Source organism: Esox lucius, chromosome 8 (genome assembly GCF_011004845.1).
Source record: "Esox lucius isolate fEsoLuc1 chromosome 8, fEsoLuc1.pri, whole genome shotgun sequence".
In the NCBI taxonomy this organism is placed as follows: domain Eukaryota; kingdom Metazoa; phylum Chordata; class Actinopteri; order Esociformes; family Esocidae; genus Esox; species Esox lucius.
Window position 1 is genome coordinate 38300656 of NC_047576.1, and position 15071 is coordinate 38315726.

The 15071-nt window shown below is 38.4% G+C and overlaps 1 protein-coding gene and 1 long non-coding RNA gene across 2 annotated transcripts in view; one reads left to right on the plus strand and one right to left on the minus strand.

Moving 5' to 3' along the window:
- The window catches only part of adgrl4 (adhesion G protein-coupled receptor L4), a 522719-nt gene that overhangs the window by 100028 nt on the left and 407620 nt on the right, over nt 1–15071 (plus strand). The gene's annotated exons all lie outside the window — the stretch shown is intronic.
- Nucleotides 10833–13434, minus strand: LOC109615351. Its single transcript, XR_002196345.3, has 3 exons — nt 13393–13434; nt 11027–11155; nt 10833–10909 (listed from the first exon to the last, which is right to left on the minus strand). It is a non-coding gene; the product is annotated as an uncharacterized LOC109615351 (long non-coding RNA).

A 15071-nucleotide genomic window follows, 5' to 3' on the forward strand; every position in this document is an offset into this window, starting at 1 on the left:
TGCTGGTCCAGCGTAAACACGAGAGACCATCAAAGATGTACCGCCGCACTTACCAAAATTAAACCCAGCAAACCCCAAGAGTGGCGAAAATGCCGGATCCAGAGCGAACACAATGGTGAGGTCGTCAAACCGCCACCAGTCACCCTGGTACCTCGATCAACCTGCGTTGATCAGCATGCGTTGATAAGCTCGTCAGCCCTTTCGCGAGATATACCTTACACCAGTGTTTAACACAGTGGTCCAACCACCGTACTGTTAAAATGTTTTCCTTAAGCGCTGACTGTAATGTGCACGTACCTCCAGAGTTCGAAATTTAAGCCCGGGTACCTGTACTGATCAGGCACGAGTCACAGCTCCAGTCAGGCACTCTCAACCCCTCAAAGGATAGGCCTCATTCGGGGGATACTAGAGTTCCAGAGACTTCACTCTGGCTGTGCACGTTAACCTGTTTGGAAAAAGACTCGAACCGAGCAGGATTAGGATCCCAGACAAGCACCCCAAATTGTGATGGTAATTTTATCGATCAGAACTCTTTAAGAAGGAGTACAGAGACTAAGTTCTCTTGGCACATTCTAACAGTTAATTAATCATTTGCAAATGAGAGAGATGCGTCAAATGCTTACCAAGATAATCGTCCGAGGAGTCTCTAACTCAATATAGCGCAATCAACAGTATATATCACATACAAAAAGGGGTGTGGCAAGTTGTTACCAATCTGTCTTGTGTCACAAAGGCTTTACCCAAAGGGTGGGCTGTCCCCCCCACCTTATCCTTCCTGCCATAATGTTTACTGTAGTGTTTACCTAAAGGGGCCAACTGACCTTAATCCCCCCAAGGACCACATTCCTGAGGAACAAAAGACTGACACCCTTCTTTATCTAGGCAGGAGGACATGGCCTAAATACCTAATAATCCTCTGATATTATACAGACGTGTGTCACAATCAAAGTAAAGATCTACATACCAGCCAATGGAAAGACAGACATTTCTCAAATGCACCTTAGTTAAAAAGTTCCATAACAATCCATCCTCTTGATACCATGTCAAACCTTTCAAAAACTAAATTAGGCTATTAATACGATTCTCCAAATGCATTTAGCTAGATTATTGTTAATGAAACAAAATACCAAAGATGTTCTTTACCAATCACAAATTACCAATCCAACAAATGTAATACATAAGATTGTCGCAAAACTAGTCAATAAAGTCTCTTATTTTACCTTGTACATCATCAAAATGAAAAATTATAAATCCATTAGAATTTAGTTAAGTGTTCTGTAATTTTCATTCTGTACATTTGTAGGGATTTGTAGCGATCCCTTAGAGATAGGGTGAGAAGCTCGGTCACCCGGGAGGAGCTCAGAGTAGAGCCACTGCTCCTCCACATCGAGAGGGGTCAGCTGAGGTGGCTTGGGCATCTTTTTCGGATGCCTCCGGAACGCCTTCCTGGGAAGGTGTTCCGGTCCCGTCCCACCGGGAGGAGACCCCGGGGAAGACCTAGGACACGCTGGAGGGACTATGTCTCCCGGCTGGCCTGGGAACGCCTCGGTGTCCCCCCGGAAGAGCTAGAGGAAGTGTCTGGGGAGAGGGAAGTCTGGGCATCCCTGCTTAGACTGCTGCCCCCGCGACCCGGCCCCGGATAAGCGGAAGAAGATGGATGGATGGATGGACATTTGTAGGGCCTAATAAACTAATTAAAATACTATAGCCTGTGTTCTTTCTTGTATTTATGATAAATACACTTTCTTGTATTTTTCGAATTCATAACAATTTAAAACAAACAAATTCTGTTATTTATAATTTTTTTAGACTTCTATATAGTTTGACGATGATCTAGTAGATGAACTGATGCTCCGGCTGGATGGTGATGTGGAGAAGGAGAATGTCCATGCTAAAAGGAGCAATTAACATGCTAACGATGCTAAACTGCGTTCAGCTCTGGCAGATACTGGGGGTCAAAAAGGCTTGGTGGTTCTAGTGTTAAAAGATTTTTCTATAGATAAATGGTAATTAACAAGATATTAACAAATTTAAACTCAATATTAAGGTGTTAACCAATTTAAACAAAATTATAAGGTGTTAACCAATTTTTATAACTAGGTGCAGTGTTAATTGTACAGTGTTATTCCTGCCAAATTATACCTCCCCCAATGCCCACAGACAACCCAACCATAATCTTGTTTAATACATTTGCATGATAAATGCAAGCCAACAAACACTTATTTATTTGTTTTGCCAAGTAATATAAATTCACATTCACCTTTTATCCTTGCCAGAACTAGTGTAGGTCCCTGACAGCACGCTATGAAAATGGGGTAAATCTTGACAATTAGCAAAGGATAACAATTACAATATAATCATGATAAATAAAATCATGTTGATTAAAATGACAAACCGCACAAATCTAACATAGATACGGTAGTTAAAGGTTCAACTTACAGATAATATATTTTGTCTTGCTCAATGAAGACCAGGTCCCGGGCCTTCCGTCGAGCATGCTGGAATAAATACAGTCAATAGTCTGTTAATTTGCTGGGTAAGTACAAACCTGATTCCAAAAAAGTTGGGACACTGTACAAATTGTGAGTAAAAAAGGAATGGAATAATTCACAAATCTCATAAACTTATATTTAATTCCCAATAGAATATAGATAACATATCGAATGTTGAAAGTGAGACATTTTGTAATGTCATGCCAAATATTGGCTCATTTTGGATTTCATGAGAGCTACACATTCCAAAAAAGTTGGGACAGGTAGCAATAAGAGGCCAGAAAAGTAAAATGTACAGATAAGGAACAGCTGGAGGACCAATTCACAACTTATTATGTCAATTGGCAACATGATTGGGTATAAAACCAGCCTCTCAGGGTGGCAGTGTCTCTCAGAAGTCAAGATGGGCAGAGGATCACTCCCAATTCCCCCAATGCTGCAGGGAAAAATTGTGGAGCAATATCAGAAAGGAGTTTGTCAGAGAAAAATTGCAAAGAGTTTGAAGTTATCATCATCTACAGTGCATAATATCATCCAAAGATTCAGAGAATCTGGAACAATCTCTGTGCGTAAGGGTCAAGGCCGGAAAACCATACTGGATGCCCGTGATCTTCGGCCCCTCAGACGGCACTGCATCAGATACAGGAATGATACTGTAATGGAAATCACAACATGGGCTCAGGAATACTTCCAGAAAACATTGTCGGTGAACACAATCCACCATGCCATTCGCTGTTGCCGGCTAAAACTCTATAGGAAAAAAGAAGCCGTATCTAAACAGGATCCAGAAGCGCAGGTGTTTTCTCTGGGCCAAGGATAATTTAAAATGGACTGTGGCAAAGTGGAAAAGTGTTCTGTGGTCAGACGAATCACAATTTGAAGTTCATTTTGGAAAACTGAGACGCCATGTCATCCGGACTAAAGAGGACAAGGACAACCCAAGTTGTTATCAGCGCTCAGTTATGGGGTTGCATGAGTGCGTGTGGCATAGGCAGCCTACACATCTGGAAAGGCACCATCAATGCTGACAGTTATATCCAAGTTCTAGAACAACATATGCTCCCATCCAGACGTCGTCTCTTTCAGGGAAGACCTTGCATTTTCCAGCATGACAATGCCAGACCACATACTGCATCAATTACAGTGTCATGGCTGCATAGAAAAAGGATCCGGGTACTGAAATGGCCAGCCTGCAGTCCAGATCTTTCACCCATAGAAAACATTTGGCGCATCATAAAGAGGAAGGTGTGACAAAGAAGACCTAAGACAGTTGAGCAACTAGAAGCCTGTATTAGACAAGAATGGGACAACATTCCTATTCATAAACTTGAGCAACTTGTCTCCTCAGTCCCCAGACGTTTGCAGTCTGTTATAAAAAGAAGGGATGCCACACAGTGGTAAACATGACCTTGTCCCAACTTTTTTGAGATGTGTTGATGCCATGTAATTTAAAATCAACTTATTTTTCCCTTAAAGTGATACATTTTCTCAGTTTAAACATTTGAGATGTCATCTATGTTGTATTCTGAATAAAATATTGAAATTTGAAACTTCCACATTATTGCATTCTGTTTTTATTCACAATTGTACAGTGTCCCAACCTTTTTGGAATCGGGTTTGTATATCTATATAATGTTTTACTAGGGTTAGTTATCTAGCTACAATGTGCTTAATATTGCGTACTGTATTGTAATTACTGTACCTAACTAGCGAGTTAGCAATAACACAGAAACAACATGCTACCGAATATAGTCGACTAGCTGATGTTGTCGACTCTTACCTTGATTTGTAGTAACAAAATTACTTGGACTGCCTCAAACTTTTGTTGCGTTTTCAATACAAAAAAAAAAAAATAACAACCAGTAAAACACATTTACAATTGCGAAGGGAAACGTTTGTGAGTTTTAAAAAGAAGCAGAATTCCAATCATGTTAATTCCATTGGTCTTTGAAAATCGTCACACCCTCACTCTTGGTTTTCTTCGCCAGATTGGATTATTTAACTTTCCATAACTATGCCCCATATTGATTAATGTCCCCCTTTTCAGTGATAATCATATTCTACATAGAAACGTTCTGTAGGAAAATAGGGTGTGTGATCTCCGCTCTGGTATTTATTTAACACCTTAAACGTAATTTGCTCTGATGGACTTGAGTCAAGTCGCTACAATGTCAAAGCACAAGGCAGATGATTGCCAAAACAGGACTTGGCCAATGCAGCAGTGTGCAAAAGTGCACAAAGTGCAAGGAAGTTTGTGGCCACAAGCTAAGACAAAAGCAGAGAGGAAAGCAATAGACTGAAACTGGGGGCAGATTCTCAGAGCTATTAAAAAGAGTGAGAAAAACATCTGACCAGTGTTTCATTTGCAATTACTTAAAAGCTGTTTGTCATATCTGATCAGTATAGGGTTTTCTCATTATTATATCTAAACAAGAATCTTGCCATTGTTCAGCTGACATTGTTTCTTGAACATTGCAATATAACTCTTTATGTGAATCTGAATCCTCAACCAGCCTTTTTATTAAGGCTTTTATTCAGACTCCTTTGTTATTTCTATATTTCCTTTGTTGTCATTGTATTGCCTGCTTTTTATTGTTTATAAATGTGTGGCTCTTTACCATTCATTTCAAATAAAAGTTGAGTTAAATTTTGATTAGATATTGGATCGTCTTATTGAGGGGATATACAGCTCTGGAAAAAATTAAGATACCACTGCAAAATTCAGTTTCTCTGGTTTTATTGTTCATATGTATGTGTTTGAGTAAAATGAACAGTTTTGTTTTATTCTATAAACTACTGACAACATTACTCCAAATTCCAAATAAAGATATTGTCATTTAGAGTATTTATTTGTAGAAAATTACAACAGGTCAAAATAACCAAAAAAGATGCATTGTTTTCAGACTTCAAATTATGCAAAGAAAACAAATTCATATTCATTTATCAACAACAAAATACTAATGTTTTAACTTAGGAAGAGTTCAGAAATTAATATTTGGTGGAATAACCCTGATTTTTAATCACAGCTTTCATGTGTTTTGGCATGCTCTCTACCAGTCCATCACATTGCTGTTGGGTAACTTCATGCCACTCCTGGCACAACATTTATTTAGTTTTTTTGCCTTTGTTTGATGGCTTGTGACCATCCAACCTTGTACTTGGCATGATTCATGCATCCTTCACAAGGACAAATAAGCCCGATTCCAGCCTTGCTGAAGCATCCCCAGATCATCACCGATCCTCCATTAAATTTCACAGTGGGTGCGCGACATTGTGGTTTGTAGGCCTCTCCAGGTCTCTGTCTAACCATTAGACGACCAGGTGTTGGGCAAAGCTAAACATGTGACATGTCAGAGAAGATTACCTCACTCCATTCCCCTACGGTCCAATTCTTATGGTCTTTTGCAAGCCTGGCTATTCTTTGCTTCTCATTGAAGGGCTTTTTTCTAGCTTTACACGACCTCAGCCCTGTCCTTAGGAGACAGTTTCGAACCGTCCTCGCCATGCACATCACCCGAGCTGCTGTTTGCAGTGATGTGTCATAAATGGATACCTTAAAACAAATCTACAAATGGAATTAAAGCTTTGAGAGAAGTAACACTTGAAATCTGCATAATCAATTAGCGGTAATAGAAGTTGCTGTGCAATACGCTTTCTTGTATCAAATGTAAAGCAATCAATTGAACGGTACAACTGACACAAACATTGTTTAACTTTCTTGACTGTAGCTTCAATATGAGCATTGAATGATAGCTCAGTATTTAACCACCGACCCAGGTACTTAAATGCATTTACATTTACAAAAGATCTTCCATCAATCATACAGATTTGTAATTAATTCATGGTAACTTTAGATGGTCTCAGTTTAAACAACATAGCGCAAGTTTTTTTCTTGTTATGAAAAAGGTTGTGCTCTCTGAGCCACTTCTGTACAATAATAAAATCAGATTGCAATGCATTTTGTACCTAGTCCTTCTGGTTATACGATGTATATAGAACTGTATCATCAGCATAAAGATGAAAATTACAGGATAAACAAATACTGGGCATATCATTAATATAAACAGAAAAGAGAATTGGCCCCAGTACAGAGCCTTGGGGCACATTTTTACCTATAATTAAACTAGTGGAGCATATATTTTGTAATGCAACATATTGAGGCCTACCATGTAAATAGGCATTAAACCATAATAACGATCTTTGACTTAAGCCAATCGAATACAATTAATCTAGGAGTAAATAAAGATCAACTGTATCAAACGCTTTCGAAAAATCTATAAAAATGGCTCCAGTATATTTTCCTTCATGAAATGCTGTATATACATCATTTGTAAAGTTGAGAAGAGCTGTGGTAGTAGAGTGATTAGGTCAGAATCCAGATTGTGCTGATGATAAGATACCATGTTCTTCAATAAATTCACATAATTGCATGAACATTTATTTTTCAAAAATTTTTTGGACTGTACATATAATAGAAATAGGTCTGTAGTTATTCAAGTCATCTGGTTTTCCACCTTTGAAAACAGGAAATACCCTAGCCATCTTCCAAATAGGTGGAAGTGAGTTTGTATTTTTAGATAAATTATATAATTTTGCCAGGGGGAACATCAAAATATGTGATGCATATTTTATAAACTTAGATTCCATTCCATCAGGTCCAGCACCAGTACTCAACTTAACTTTGCTATAGTTTGATAAACATCTATAGGTGAGATCAGTGTAAAAGAAAAAATATTTTGAGGCAGGGGATTTTTGAAAGTTGCATGTGAATATGGGGTCTCATTAGCTTGAGAGACTGCAACAAAGTGTTCATTAAGAGTTTGTGTAATTATTGTGGGATTCTGTATAATTTCATTATTGATATTCAGTGGATTAATTCGCCCTATTTTGTTACGGTTAAGCAAAGTGTTAAATTTATTCCAGAATTGTCTTGGATTCTTAAACTCTCTATTTAAGCTATTTTTATAGTATTCTGACTTTGCATTCCTTGTTTTAGTTTTACTACTGTTACGTAATTGTCTATATATTTCCCAATCGCTTTGGTTTCTAGTAAGGCAGAATTTGGCCCAAGCAACATCTCTTCGCTTAAACAAAGAAATCAGTTCTCAGTTAATCCTGGAAAGATGAGTCCCTTTTACTCTGACTGTTTTAAGTGGGGTGTGCTTATTGATCACATTTATAACCTCACTGTAAAAGAAGTCCCATGCATCATTAACAGTAGGTATAAGCAAGAGGCACTGCCAGTTAATATTGCCCATGTCATCATTAAAGAGGTTCACATCAAAATATTTACACTGTCTAAATTATATATCTTTGGGGTGTGCTTTATGGGTGGTTGACGTGAACTCAAATCCAAAGTGGAAAAGAATATATTTCTAAAATCTATGTCAAATGACATATCATTATATTGCTTAATATGTGAATAACTCAAAACTCAATGTGTCCCATTCTATTTCCTTATTTATTTTGCATTTGATTAACTTTTTTTGTGTTTTCCAAATATTGTCCACCAGTGTGACAACATTTTTAATGTTAATATTTATTTCAGAGATTGTGTGACAGATAACACAAATATGCACAATCCTTATCAATTTGTCCTAATTATATCCCCACATCAAAAGTAACCAATAAAAATTCACAATCATGTTATTATCCTACTATAAGATGTACACATATGGACTTTATCCAAATGTCTGGATTATATTCATTATAATTAGTATAAAACCTAATGAAGCTTCATTCCATCCTTATATTTGCATAGTGATGATATCATTATTATACTATTCAACACTTTTTACATTAATTTGTGCATTAAAATGCCTTTTCCACTTATAATTCAGTTTGTCACACCACAGGACATTCCGTCACACCATTGGACAACAAAAAATACCGGTACGCCCTTGTTTTGTACAAAGTCACACTTATTATTTCTTGTTATTTATTTTTTTTATTCATTAAAATAAAGTTACAACTTCAAGTTCAAATATTTTTTTGTACAATAAAGTAAGAAGAAAGAAGATACCAACATCCCATAAAAAAGACTTGGGAGCAATCGTAACATTTAGCAACATAACATGAACATGTAAACAAAATTTACCTGGCTTATTACTTTTCTTGTTCAAATTTAATCAAATACCCATAGGGCCTACTTGTCACTTTTCATAACCATAAATGGAATTGACCTAAAAACAAACTACTGTTTGGGTCAAATTCATTAAACAACCCATTAATAAAACAGCAAAACTTCTTAAAAATAATTCATAGTAAATTGATTCTTTCTTCATGAACTGTGCTGTACAAGAGTACACCATGAAATACAAACAAAATAAAAAAGCAGTAGTGTTTGAGTGTGTTTAAGGACTCATCCTCCTTTCACACCTCATTGAACAGCAGCCAGTCTTATTTGGTGAGCTGGGCTGCACGCTGGTAGGGCTCTGGCTCAGAGACACTGACAAGTTGGTCTTTGCTGTACATAATGCAGTCTCGCCTAGCAGGCCACTTGAATATGTTTTCCCCACCAATTTGCCACATGCAATTGACCTCAATATGCTCAGTATTTAATTGTGTGATCTGGCCAACAAATGGCTTCTTGTCATATGGGACAATGACAAATTTCCCTACAGTGTACTTGTCGTCAAGCTCTTTCTCCTCTTCCTCTCCACTACTGGGACTCTCAGGCTGGGCCTCTTGGACAGGCAAGCGGTTCCTCTGAATCTTCTGACCGATTGTCTGTTCTCATCTTGCTTGGAGAGAAGCAGTCGCACATCTCTGGGTATCGGCAGAAACAGCTGAGAGCCCTATAGAAGATCTCTCCTGCAGAGAAGGAAAGTATTTGGTGCGTGTTTAAGATGCCAGGTACTTTCGGGAGAGACGGTGACAACATCTCGTCGAACACCTGGATATCTGCCTCGTTGATCCATTTGAATTGTATGTTAGGGACCTCTTTTCGGGCTAGGAACTCATAGAAGTCCTTAGGGCTTTGTAAGTCTTGCCCCCCATGGACATGGTTGTCTGCCATGCGTTTCACTGATCCCCCAACTCCATCGGGTGCACCTTTCCCATGGGCTCTCTCTGAGTAATTCCAGGTGATTCGCTTCAGCCTCCATGTGTAGGGTACACTGCTCAAAAGGTAACAGTTTGCCTTGTTTCTGTATTGGGTGACTGGGCCATCACTCAACACATGAAGTGTGTCAATCTTGTGGCCAGTGTTTGCTATAATTTCCTGTACCACTGGTTTGAGATGGGCCCACACAGCACGTTTGTTGTGGCTGACAGAGTCAGAGATTGTGGCATAGGATTGTGAGCCTGTGGATGTGTAAGCCACTGCTGTATGGATGGATGCCTGCTGCCGGTTTCCTCCAAAATGAAATGACTGAATTTCTGTGTTCAGTTTTCAGGCATAATTTTCTGAAAAGTCCACATGCAGAACCATTTCATTGTCTTTTAGATTTTCTTTAAGATGCCTGAATTTCTGGGCCTGGTGAAGCCAGTTGAATTGATGAATGGCAATACCCTCCAACTCTTTGTTGAACTCCTCAACCAGTTTTCCCACTGTAGCATTTTCAGTTTTCTTCACCCAGTTTTTGTATGTTTTGTCTCCAACCACCACATCTTCCTTTGCTCAGTGTTCCCATCTAGCCCGATCATCTGGGTTATATATGGCAATCTGGACTTCATCATAGCAGCACTCAGTGCATGTGCGCTCCATGCATTTCATGTTGTCCGTATTACAGGTTATAGTGGAGAGAAGATATGATAGGCTTTTTCAAGGTAGACCACGCTGCGCAAATCCACCAAAGACTTCACAAGTACTCTCCTTTGCATTTTTACTTTCCTCCCAACTGTGTCCTTTTTCCCAGGAAGAAGCCTGCTGCTCTCATCTATCAATAGGAAGGACTCCACTTGTTTCTTCCTTTCTTGAGCAGTGTTTCTTTGTTTTGACTGTTTTGCTTGTGTTTGTGTGTGCATTTTTATCCACATTCCGTCATTGCACAAGGCGTTGATTCTTTCGTCTAAACCTATCCGCTCTTCTTTTTTCAGCTTCAAGTTGCTTCATTAACTTCTCATTTTGCATTCTTAGCTTCCTTAGTTCTTTGTTCACAGATCTTTTTCATACTCTTTTGGGTGTACTTTGGTCTCTGGTGGACATCTCTTTGGGTGACTGTGTTGGTGTGCTACACAAAACAGGCACTGCCACTGGGGCCTCATTAATCTCTTCATGATTGAATGGTTGGTCATGATCCTGATCCTGAGGTGATTGTGGCGTTAGATCAAGGACAGCCTTAGTGGCTTTTTCCCTTGCCCTACATCTCCTCTTGGACTCTCTCCATTTTTCTTGTAGCGTCTTCCTTGTTGCTGGCGACACAGACTTCACACTGAGCTGAAAAATGTTCCTGCATGCTTTCTTCTCCTGATATCTGTGGGGAAAATTATGAAACCAACCATGACTATTGTGATACGAGGAAGCATTAATCATGTCATGAAACGTTTAAATTCTTATGCTAAAATAACTTTTGGTAGCTTGTCAAATTTACTTTCTGCATCTCTCTCTCAGGATGTTCTCTCTCCTCTGAGGATCTTTATTCAGCCTCTCCCTATACTTCCTGGTCCTTTCCTTGCTTGTCATCTCAGGCTCTCACGTTCAACGTGGATCTGAAACTAGCCTTAACAAAACAGAGTAGGAACGTTTGACTTGTGGCGTCCTTCAATTCTGAGAGTAAGAGAAAAAAGCTAAACTTGAAAAAATAAAATGCAAACATCACTACTACAATTAGCTACTAAAGGTTGGGAGGGAAGTTAGGAAGGGGATTGGAAGCAGGGAGGTTGGGAGGAAGTTAGGAGTGAGGGAGGTAAGAAAGGAGGGAAGTTGGAAGGGGGGAGATTGATAGGGAGGGAGGTTGGGGGGTGAGATTAAGGGAGGTTAGGAGGGAGCAAGTTTAGGAGGGAAAAAGTGATGGTTTTGTACCCCTTGATAGAGCCTACATCCACTGGTGTGACAGCCATTTCCACCAGTGTGACACTGATTTCATGTCACACTATAGGACACTGCTGTCACACCAGTGGACATTTCCAAGATCAAGGCCAGTTTGCGGCCTAGCTATATGAGAGACAGTCTTCAATCCTGACTAATAGTGTTAAGGTTTACATTATTTTCAATAGTCACTCAATATAAATTGATGAACATTTTCAGATCAATACTTAAATGACGTCACACCAAAGGACTGCATAATGGATCCCATTTCCAACAGTGCACATAAATAGCAATATTATGAAAATATTTGAGACAGAACTCACCTTGTGTGCAGTCCATGTGCTCTAGTGAGGTCTACTGTACTTCCAGGATGAAGGGCCCCTCTCAGTAATAGGGTGCCCAAATGAATGCCCGTTTTATATCTACAGAATGGCATCACACCAGGTGGACACCAGTTTTGTGGACACAATGTAATGTGTTATAATTATTCTAAATGGGAACCTTAAGACCTATAACCTTTAGTTTCATTAAGTTAACACTACTATAACATCTATTCAAGTATTTTAATGTATTTAGACTTATTTTTCATTTAATTAAAGTAGTTTGAAGATAAGCAACGCTACCCCGGACAGTCACGCCAGTGGACAAATGTCATGTTTAAAACTAAATATTTACATATTTGAATTATAATGCTCATTAATTACAGATGTATTAGTTCTGGAAGATTAAACTGTATACATAAAACAGATATTTTAATCAAATATTATACATTTTTATTTATATTTGCCACCATGAACACAAAAATGGAGCGTCACGTCAACCACCCTCATACATTTTGATTTTCCACACACAATATATTACAGAGTGATCGCTTAAACAATCTGACATGACTCCGGAGGATAATATCCTTTCAGGGTTGGTTAAAAGTATCCAATCTATTAATGTTGATGATTGTAAATTTACTCTGGTAGGTGTATTAATCAGTTGAGATAAATTCACACTACTAATTAGATTTCGGTCTCCTGCTGAAGATTGGTCAAGCCAATTGCTGTTAAAATCACCTAGAATTATACATTCATTATTCTTTTCTATGGAGCTTAGGGATGCCAATATATTCTTCATAGAGCCAGAGGGGTCTGAGGGCGACCTATATATGTTTCCAATTGTAAGTGATTTATTTACATGTAATATTATATTAACAAAAACACATTCAAAATCAATTGGCTCAATTTTAGGGGTAAAATGCTGAGAACACAAATTGGAACACACATAAGTGACCACTCCACCACCTCTTGACCCTCTATCAACCCTGTATAACAGGTAGTCATCCATTTCAACATCATTATTAGATAAGCCACTATGTAGCCATGTTTCAGAGACTAATAATATCAGGTTTATTGTGACTTGCCCAGGCTCTTAGATCTGTTTTAGACATAAGGCTTCTAATATTTAAATGAATTATTTTAAGACCTTTATAGGAATTAAAAGCCATCATTATTATAGAAACGTGCCGTCAACAACAATAGGGTTAAGTGGTAGAAAAAGTGGGGAGCACACTGTACATTTAGAGACATGCATGACACAAAAAGACAAAACATAAAAAGCAAAGCATGTATGTACTGTAAGATTTCAATTTTGTGATGGTATAGATCCAGACTACTTTTACAAATATATCGATGCATTAATGAACTAATCCATATTTATTTACAACAACTGTGACAAATAGGCAAACAACAAACAAATCGAGTTTACGTCACTCATTTACAGCAGCAAGAACTGTGTGCTGCAAACAAAACAAGTGTATGATCATAAACATACATGCCCACATTCTTATCGAGTGGAAAATCAAAACAGGGGTCGCATACTCCTTGATAACAAAAAGTGAACTCAGAGACAATCAGGCGATCAACCAGATATTCGACTACTCACACGGACTTATGAAGAAGTTCAAATGTCATCGAAGTATTTCTCCGCATCCTCTGCTCTACGAAAGAGAGTACTTCCACGTGGTTTATTTTTTATAGTATCAAACTGCCTGCTTCGTTTAACCAGGTCAGCGCTGAAATCGGGATAAATATGAATCTGCGATCCCTTGTATAGAAGCCCCTTTTATACAAAGGTAGTCCAGGTAGTGCAGGAACTTGGCGATGATCGGTCGAGGTTTCTTTGATTTATTTGAATTATAAGACGGAGTACGATGAGTTATTTCAATCACCGGAGAAATTGAGAAATTGTCACTGCCAAGTAGACCAAGTATCAGCTGGGTCAGAAAACCAATCACGTCAACTCCTTCGCTCTTCTCAGGAACATTAATGAAACGGAGTTTGCTTATATGGCTCCTGTTTTCAGCTTCATCCACCTTCTCCTTTAGGTAAGCATTCTCCTCCTCCAATGTATGCACTCTTGTTGTTAAGTTATCAACATTGTCCTCATTACTACTCACTCTCTGCTCAAGCTTAGATATTTGGTCTCCAAGCTATGATAGAGCACCATGAATATTGTTGAGACTTGTCTGCTGTGGTTCGATTTTAGAGTCGATATGAGCAGTCATTTCAGCCTTGCTCTGTTGGATGGCCTCCCAAATTGATTGTAAAGACATCTCAGCCATTTGGGTTCAGTCAATCAATCCTTTAAGGCTGTTCAGGATATATTGGACAACAATTTAGAGCTTCAGATGTTCATACAGTTGTTAAGTGAGTTGTTCTCTGTCGATTTAGGATTTACATTAAGTCATATAATCAAAAATAAAGTAGTTGCCAGCGATCCTTCAGAGGCCAACTAGGCAGTTGCGGCCATCTAAAATGAGCTTGGGCTCAGAGCCCAACCTTGTTCTTATGAACCCCGTCTTTGAAATGTTCAGTCTGGAAGCAACCTGTCGCTTACTGTATCCCTCTGCCAGTGAAGCCAGAATTGAGCCCTTCTTTTCCTCACTTAAAGCTTTTCTTTTCAACTCTTTTGTCATACTGAATAGTTATTTTTTTATAAAAATTATCTTTGAGGTACTACTTGCACTGTTTTTGCCATTCAGCTGGTCCTATTACAAGAGGATAGTGATCACCACAGCAGTGGTTTCTATACTTTTCCTCGTTAAATTAGATTTGGTTCAGGTAATCACCCAATCAGTACCTCATTAAGTAAAATGAGGTGTGCCTGTGTTGGAATTTAACAGACACTGGAATGTGTTGTACTTTAAAAACTATTTTAAAACCATTTTATTTACTAAATATATTTCAATGTTAAATGGAAGCAATTATCGTATTTAAATTATATTATATACAAGTATACAACATTTTAAATTAAATGGGCCGATTTTCACTCACTGAATTATTTCTTAACACTTTAAGTATACCTCTTTTTAACTTTAGGTTGCCTGCTGAGTGTAACTGTTGAAGTTAGAATGAGGACAAAAGACAAGTGTTAAGAGCTAATTTGCATGTGCAAAGATCGAGGAGTTTCCAGAAATTTCAAGAGCGGACATCTTACAACTGGTTAAAATCTTTTAATATTGCGACTTCTCTGTACTGTACTTTTACTTGCATGCAGAAGATGGCACAATTAGCTAAATACCCCTAAGAAAGGTGTGGTACCCTGACAAATTTCAGTTGTTG